Here is an 8,957-nt window from a genome sequence, read left to right as displayed (position 1 = left end):
TTGACAAATGCTGGAACACAAGAGGTGAAATGTTGACCTGGAGAATGACACAGTGGCCAAAACCATTAATTCTTTTACTTAGGATTATATCAGGCTTGGGGTGCATGTGGGAATCTCTTGTTTAACTCCAAATGGAGCCTATCAATTTATTCTGTTCAAATTGGTCCCTCCAGGTATGAGGATTAATTGTTTATTTTAATGAATGCCCCTTTTAATGTGAAGTTGCTGACCTTTGCTGGTGATTCCAGAGGGATCGTTTCATTGACTGATAAAGTTGGCAGAGTCACCAGTGAGCTCGGGTAGATACCGTGAGGGCTACCCTTTGTCCTCCAGGGGCCTGTAGCTCACCAACATCCACTGTCAAGCTCCTGAGTTTAAGAAGGCGATTAGTTTAGCAGTGGGATTGGATTTATGGGTATTGAAGGAAAAAAATAGGGGTATAATAATTGGGCATGCAATGTTTTTTTTTTAAACAAGTCACATCAGAGCTTTGCTTTGATATAATTTATTTAGAGTGCCCATTTATTCAGTTTTTCTACATGGTAAATCTCCTAGGGTAAAAGTTTTTGAAACTCTGCTTTTCCTCATATATAGGACACACATTTTCCTGGGTATATGAATAAATGAACTGCGGGTCCAGCATTCCATGGTTTTAGAATTAAGACTAATGGATTCAGTCACATGAAATGGGTAAAGCAAAGCTGCAGTCTGTCTTTGGTATCAGTTTAACAATTGCTCAATACATAGCTGGCTCCCAGTTCTCCTAATAAGCCTCCCGCCCCAAGTTCCATTTAACCACTATTAAGAGACACCGCATCCCTTGAACTGACTTGTTCAGAAGGCTAGATTGGAAGTACTTGAGACATAAGTTAATGATTCACTGTTTTTTTTTTTTTTTTATGTGATGAAATCCAGTTGCCTTATCCCTAATGAGAGTCACAAACTTTTATTATCAAAGTCCCTGTCGTCCACTTGAGTATTTGCTGAATTATCAGAAAAAAACAAAGCACTGCCAGAAAATAAGTATTTACCCGCTGACGCAAGTTGTGACCTCTTCCCAACCCGCTGTGGGTTATATATAGTTTAACACATTACTGCAAAACTGAGCACTCTCTCAGAGGAGTCAAGAGGCCCTGTCCTTGCCAAACTCTGGACGGTTTATTTTCCAACAATCATACACAAATGTTTAAGGCTTTTTTTCCACAAATTAAAGAAAGAAGGGAAAAGTTGGACTCACTGCAAACAGGCATCGATCCAGTAAACAATCTGTGCTCGATTCATAACCTTAAAAAGCACTCAAGAGAATTTTTTTAATTGATTTTTTTATACACAGTATAAATACATATAATGTGGCATACATGTTTAAATTCATTCCAGGTTTACAAGTCTGGCCTTAGATATCAAATAAGCAAGGTTTGGAACTGATATTAGGAGGATATTAAAATGCATCTACAAAAAACATATTAAATTGTAAGTAGATTGTCCCTGAAATGCAACCAAAATAGTTTCCAGTCATCTTTCCTTTGAGATTGTGCAGAAGAACAGCTGCAAGGACAAACCAGCTTCTTTAGTATATTAAGAATAGAAAATATTCTTAGTGTACTGCAGCCTATCGTTGCTTTTCTTCTTTTATATGTTTATACATGCTGCAGTGCTACCAACTAGCTTTGCAACACAACCTTGTTACAGGAAGGAGCAGTGAAATAATTGTTCTGAGTAGTTTTTTCCTTTATGTTATTTGGGAAAATGTGTCTGCTCCTAGAGTAAAATCTGGCAAAAGGGCCTTTTCATATTTAATAGTGCCATATGGAATTCTTTATCTCAGGTGAGGAACCTTGGACAATTTGGGAAATTACTATAATGTTTAAATATTTTATAGATCAAAGTCAATAATGATGTAAGAATGTTGTTACTGTGAATCGTCACCCACTAAATGAGGTGGGTTGCCAAGTCAGTGTGGTTTTACTCTGGAATGAACATTTTTACATAAAATAAAAAGATTTAAAAACTATCCGTGAGCTTTTTTAGTCAATGCCAGCACAATTCAGAATGCTTTTAAAACTGGCTGAAAAGTGGAACGAATGGTTATGGAGCAAGTATTGAGTCCCATGACATACTTACAGACATTGCCTGGCCACTTTATTATTGCCTATTATTGCCTGTTTACTTAAGCATTGCTGCGAATCACGTCCACCCAACCATGCTGCACTTATGCCCTGAGGGCAATGGCTACTTTCAAGATGATAATTCACCCAGCCACTCTGCCAGAATTGTGTGTGAATGGTTTGAGACGCATGACCGAGACTTCGTGCATCTTCCATGGCCACCACAATCCCCCAATCTCAATCCAGTTGTTTGGAATGAACGTTAAGAACAAATTCGTTATATCACAATCCTCTGCCTGCCTCTCTGCTACAATTGTCTGAAATATTAGTGACTAATACTTCTCGAGACAACTACCAGTCACATCACATCACGGTGTATCTGGACAAACAATATCCACACCCTTTATTAGGTGCAGGTCCTAATAAAGTGGCCAGGTAGTGTACATACAGTCAGGTCATGTACATATTAATTAGCAATGTCACTATAAATGAGCTTTGTTTCATCTGAAATCACATTACAACAGCAGCAGAGAACATTTATGCTGCAATTACTGACTTCATATTAGGTCGCACTTGATCCTGTTTTCATCCCAGACCTGACCCTTTGAACTTCAGGAATCTGGCAGCGTCAGGCACCAGCATACACAGCAGAGATAGCACCAGTACTGATTCACACACAGCATAATAAGGATCTCAACCGCAGGAACGAAATTCTGTGAGCCAATAAGAGCCAGATTGGGTGCATGCTTGCCTCTGTAGCTCTTGAGTATAAATACTGGATAACTTCAAGCATATCAGTAACTCTTTATGCAACTATATCCACATCTACAAAACTACTGAACTCCAGGATATATGGCTTAAAGGATTTGTTCCCAGCTAATTTAAGAGATATATATATATATATATATATATATATATATATATATATATATTGTAAAAGATTTCACCTCTCACGGGTTCGTGCCCCTTTAAAATTACGACCCACAACAACTGAAATGAAGTTTCAAGCGCGGTTGCGCTATTTTTAATGAACACAAAAATAAACAAACACACAAAACAAAACCTAACTCAGTTCGGAGCGCTTACTATACAAGTTTTTCCCTCACTAACTTGCAGGACGGCTAAGCCGTTTACCTGCCAACACCACCTACGCAGGTTTAACACAGCACACTTTTACCTTGCCTTACGACTGCCAGGAAGCAGAGCACTCCTGTCTGCCTCCTTCTCCTCAGCAGCCCCGAGCAGACTGACTGCTCCTCTTTAAATACCCTGCACCTGGCTCTAATTTACAATAATAGCCAGGTGCAGGGGGTCATTATTAATAAAACAATTAACAAACAATTAAATTAAACAATAACACAATTAGCAAATTAAATGAAACAATAAAGCAAACAACCAAACAAAGGTACATTCTCTCGCAGGGAGGTTTTAACCCCCTCCCTGCTGTCTCACTCAACCTGCTGCCTTACAATATATATATATATATATATATATATATATATATATATATATATATATATATATATATATATTAGCTCAAAGAGCCAGCTGCCCAACATTTCGATATGTTGTACATATCTTTCTCAAGGGAGCCTGTGTTTGAATCAAAACATTGGAGGTATTTGTAGGTTTTTGACGGATGACAACTACTTATTTATATATATATATATATATATATATATATATATATATATATATATATATATATAGTGAAAGATTTAACTAATTTTCAAGGTTAAATTGCCCTTTTTATGCAGATCCAGAAACAGAAATTGATTTTTTAAAACAACAAACATTTGACCCTGTGACAATTAATTAAATAAACAAAAATAATTGCACCTGTGGCTGTGCGCAGACACATTTCTCTGGCAGAAACAAAAATTAACCCTTTCCCTGCCAACCTCCAACACATTCCTTTCAGGCAGGATCCACTCTGCCACTATATATATATATATATATATATATATATATATATATATATATATATATATATATATATATATATATATATATACTATATATATAACCCTGGTCTGTATCTTAAAGTTATTAAAATAATCTAACTGAGAAATGAAGCTCATATTTCTAAATGTTAAGCTTGGTATGCTAGTTCTTTTCCTGGATTATTCCATCCATAGAACATTGTGATGAAATGCATTTCCTCCCCTAAAATATTGAAACCATTAGAAGCTAAGTAGATCAGGTTTTAATCACAGATGGATGAAGTTAGGTTTGAACTAGCATACAAATCCATATTTTTACTTGGAGCGAAGCTAAACACATACTTTGGAGTTTATGAGAAAAGAAAAGTTCCCACAAGGATCCCCACAAGGATAATATCACTAATGAGTGGAAGGTTGACTTTTAATTTAATTGTTTCATCAGGCACAGATGAGTAAACATGCTTGAAAAGCTTTTAAAATGAAATTGAAATGAACAATCCAGAATTAAATAAAAATATGTATACAGTAAAGACAATATTTGAGGTGTTGTAAAAAATATACCTTCATCCAGAAAACAACCATCCAACATCTCAGTCATAGCAAACTACATATCTATAATCTCCATTTAAACCTATAGTCCAACAAGACAAGACTAACGGCTAATAGGCCTATTAATCAGATTAGTGTACCTACAACCTAGGTTCCTGTTCATTGGCATAGAGCATGATCAATTGAGAAACCGGCAGTGGTTTTGTGGGTCCCCTGTAGCTCACCTAGTAAAAGCACTCTACATGGAGCAATCATGAGCTTGCAGGTTCAAATTCTGGTCATGCCGGGTTGTCAGTCTTGGCTGGGGACCCAACAGGGAGCACTGAATTTGCCTTTGTTCCCCGTTGGATAGGGAGAAAAATCAATTGAAGTTGTTTTTTCTCATACCTTCATTGGTCATTGTGTTGATGACTGACATAAAAAGTGGGCATTTCAAATTGAGGAGAAAACAGTACAATTACATGTTAAGGCTCTCCAAATTTGAAATATTTTGTTTTTGTGTGGCCCAAGGTATAAACAATAAAAACATATACATTAATTGTACGCAGAAAGTATCATGAAATTGAGGCTCATGAAGGCTCCGGACCAAATGACTTCTGAGCTAATCTGAAACCCTATTTCACATTGACATGGAAAGTTAAGATTAATTACTGACTCTGAGAGAACAAAAAAATAAAGAGGCAAGACCACCCCTGTTTTCCAACGTTTCCTGGATAAGCCCATGAATCCCAATATCCACACTTCATCAATCAGCTCTGCTGCTTAATAACAGGGCAGAAGCCCCTCCAGTAACACAGCAAGCTTGCAGTTTGTCTGCAGTCTCATATTTCTGTCAGATGCATCAGGGCTCCCAGCCCAGGTGCCAATTTCATGAGGGTTTCAGGCACATACCTGACAACAAGCCCTGGGTGGAAAACAGAAACACAACCTACTTACTTATCAGCCTTGGGCCTGTTCTGTCAACCCACTTATGACATCCCCAATAGAGTTTGAAGTAAATAACACTTTTTTAATTGAATTGAAATATTATTTTAAAAAATAGAGGCTATCATTCTTTTTCCAGTAAGGAACTAAACAACTGAACAGCAACTGTGTAGGCCAAGCCTACTTTGGCTGACAGCCCTCACAGAAAAGTTTGAAAAAAAAAACATTTGTATACCAGTGTATTACACAGTAGAAAAGTATTAGCAGACCTAAGCATTGCCAGTCATGGAACAAATATTACACATGTGGTCCTGATGTGGGATATCATGCAATGGATTATGAGTATAGGGTTATACTGTAAGTATTTTCCACTCTGTCTGCAGTTTTAACCATCCTCCAAAGCAATCAGGAGAAGGATGTGTGAACCGAGTGTAGACAGGGAGGGATATATTTATTTTTTAAACAGTGTGGTCATCAACCATTCCAACATAATTTTTACTATGAAGACCTACTTGTAGCCACTTTAGTTATGTACAGTACACCATGTACTGTTAAAGATGTTGGTTTTGCCAAAGTTCCCTTCTTTTAAGGATTATAACAACTGTGGATCTGCCACCATTTGGATCAGTTGAATAGACTCCTATGTGTTTTCTAATGAATAGACCTTGATACTGATTCAAAGAATTAACATTTGGTGTAGTCTTCAAAGACAACCAGACAAGCAAGGAGACCTTTTCTGTCCACTTCATTACAGTTGCAGGGTCATGAAAAGAGGACAGTGTGTTTGTTAATTTTATTCTGCATTGGTTTCCCTCAGGATGGTCCTGCATTTCAGTATTACAGCTTATTACAGAGACTGAGGTTTAAGGAGAGCCAGTTATTTGCTTGAGGGTTCACACAGGAATTTAAACTCTAGATCTTTCACCTATTTGCTATAAATCAGAATTCTGAAACATTTTTTTTCATTAGTCAGAAGGGAAGTGGAATAGAAAATCCAGACCTGTTTTGTTATGAGAAATGTATAATAATTAAATATAATAGTTGTTTTGTGTTTGTCTTCTATAGAGTGTCTGCTTTTAGTTCTTGATAGACACAAACATATAGTTAAATACAAAATGTACCAAAAACAAATCTGGAACCACTCAAACATATATAGGCTACCAGGGATCCAGGTTAGGTACTAACCTCTCAGACATAAGTCCATATAACAAAACCAACATACAAAATGGCATAATTTAGCACAGTGAATAGGGTTTGATATTCAGACTGCTACTACACCTTTTTTAACAGTCCTTATCAATGCATAAGGCTAACTGCATCAAAGACAGCTTTGATAAATGTTATAGCTATGCCATTGCTCAAAGAAATGGTGGTACATTAATGTTTTAATGTTTCATACAGTCATTTTTTATTATTATTATTTTTGGTTAACCCGAACCCCCTTGAATTGAAGTTTTATCTTGCATGGCAATAGGTTCTGATATTCATGTATTTACACACTCAGCATACATTTACACTGTGCTGGCTACTAACTGTGAACTGTCCTGGTTTCAGTGCACTGCACCAGAAAGCAATGTGGTGAATGGGAGGCCCTAAAATGTGGAAACAAAGTTAACTCATAGAAAATGTACAGAATGTGGGCTGCAATAGAATGTCCAAATTATCTGGAGTTATTGCCTCTCTTGACTTCCAATAAATGCAGCATGAGTCCCCTAGTATCTATGGACAACATGTGATTGGCTTTTTTAGTTCCAGAACTTATTGAGATTTACTCAACATACGTTACCAAGCTTTGAAATAACCCCCTAAATTGATACCAAGTAAATAAAAAAGAATTACCTATAATAACATTATTTACTCTGCTTTAACCAAATACTTTCCCCTTCACACCCTGAACCTGGAGCAGGATTAACCTAATGCTAACAGAATGCAATCAATATATTATTATTATTATTATTATTATTATTATTATTATTATTATTATTATTATTATTATTATTATGTTGGTCTTTTTGAACCTACTGTGAAATCTAACAGGATTTTACTGTATATCCTACCTACAGTAGGAGAGATCTTAATTTCTATAGAAAAACTATATGGTAGAAATAGTTTTTCACAAAAACAGTTTTAATAGAATTGAGTCAGTTTTCTGAAATTGATGGCCTATGAGATTTAAGTTATTAAGCACATTAAATTCAAATATTACTGCATACGCCATACAAGACAATCATGTCTCCAAGAATTATTGCTACAAGCACATACCTGTGTGGTCCAGTGGTTAAAGAAAAGCGCTTGTAACCAGGAGGTCCCCGGTTCAAATCCCACCTCAGCCACTGACTCATTGTGTGACCCTGAGCAAGTCACTTAACCTCCTTGTGCTCCGTCTTTTGGGTGAGATGTAATTGTAAGTGACTCTGCAGCTGATGCATAGTTCACACACCCTCATCTCTGTAAGTCACCTTGGATAAAGGCGTCTGCTAAATAAACAAATAATAATAATGCCTGTGAGTTGTTTTTGTTGAGCTCAGTTGATGTTGAAAACTTCAATGAAAGTGCTGTTTGGGGTGTGTTCATTTTTCATATGTCCGTAAGTTCAGTGAGGAGAAGTCTAATAAAAGACGTCATTAATAAATGTTTACAACACGGCACATGGTTTACATGATTTTACGTAAGGCTTGGCCTTTTGAGTCTTTCAATGATGCATTAGGAACACACATATTTCAATTGGTCAGTCTAAGAGATAGGGGACAGGTGACAGGTGAGGCTGGAGGGGAGTGAGTGCACTCAACAGCAAGGCACATACAAAGTGCATACAAAGCTAGGTTTAAATTTGGATGTTAATGGTGGTTTCTACTTGATTGACGGGTTGAGACAATGTAAATACTGTGTGTGTGGTGTAAATATAGGGTTGGCAATGAGGGGGTTAAAATCCTCCCCACCAGAATGCATGTGGGAATGTGGCTGGAGCCTTAATTGAATAACTGATGATTAATTAGGCTCCAGCCACATGGGATATAAGGGGAGCAAATCCTTTGTTTGAAAGTGTGTTGTGCGCTGTGTGCTGTGCGCTGTGCGCTGTGCGCTGTGCGCTGTGCGCTGTGCGTTGTGCGTTGTGCGGTGTGCGTTGTGCGTTGTGCTGTGCTGTGCGTTGTGTGTGTGCGGTGTGCTGTGCGCTGTGCGCTGTGCGGTGTGCGGTGTGCGGTGTGCGGTGTGCGGTGTGCTGTGTGCTGTGTGCTGTGTGCTGTGTGCTGTGCGCTGTGCGGTGTGCGCTGTGCGGTGTGCGGTGTGCTGTGTGCTGTGTGCTGTGTGCTGTGTGCTGTGTGCTGTGTGCTGTGTGCGGTGTGCGGTGTGCGATGTGCGCTGTGCGGTGTGCTGTGTGCTGTGCGCTGTGCGTTGTGCGTTGTGCGTTGTGCTGTGCGTTGTGTGTGTGCGGTGT

Source organism: Acipenser ruthenus, chromosome 15, assembly GCF_902713425.1.
Source record: "Acipenser ruthenus chromosome 15, fAciRut3.2 maternal haplotype, whole genome shotgun sequence".
NCBI lineage: Eukaryota > Metazoa > Chordata > Actinopteri > Acipenseriformes > Acipenseridae > Acipenser > Acipenser ruthenus.
This window is presented reverse-complemented; position numbering follows the sequence as displayed.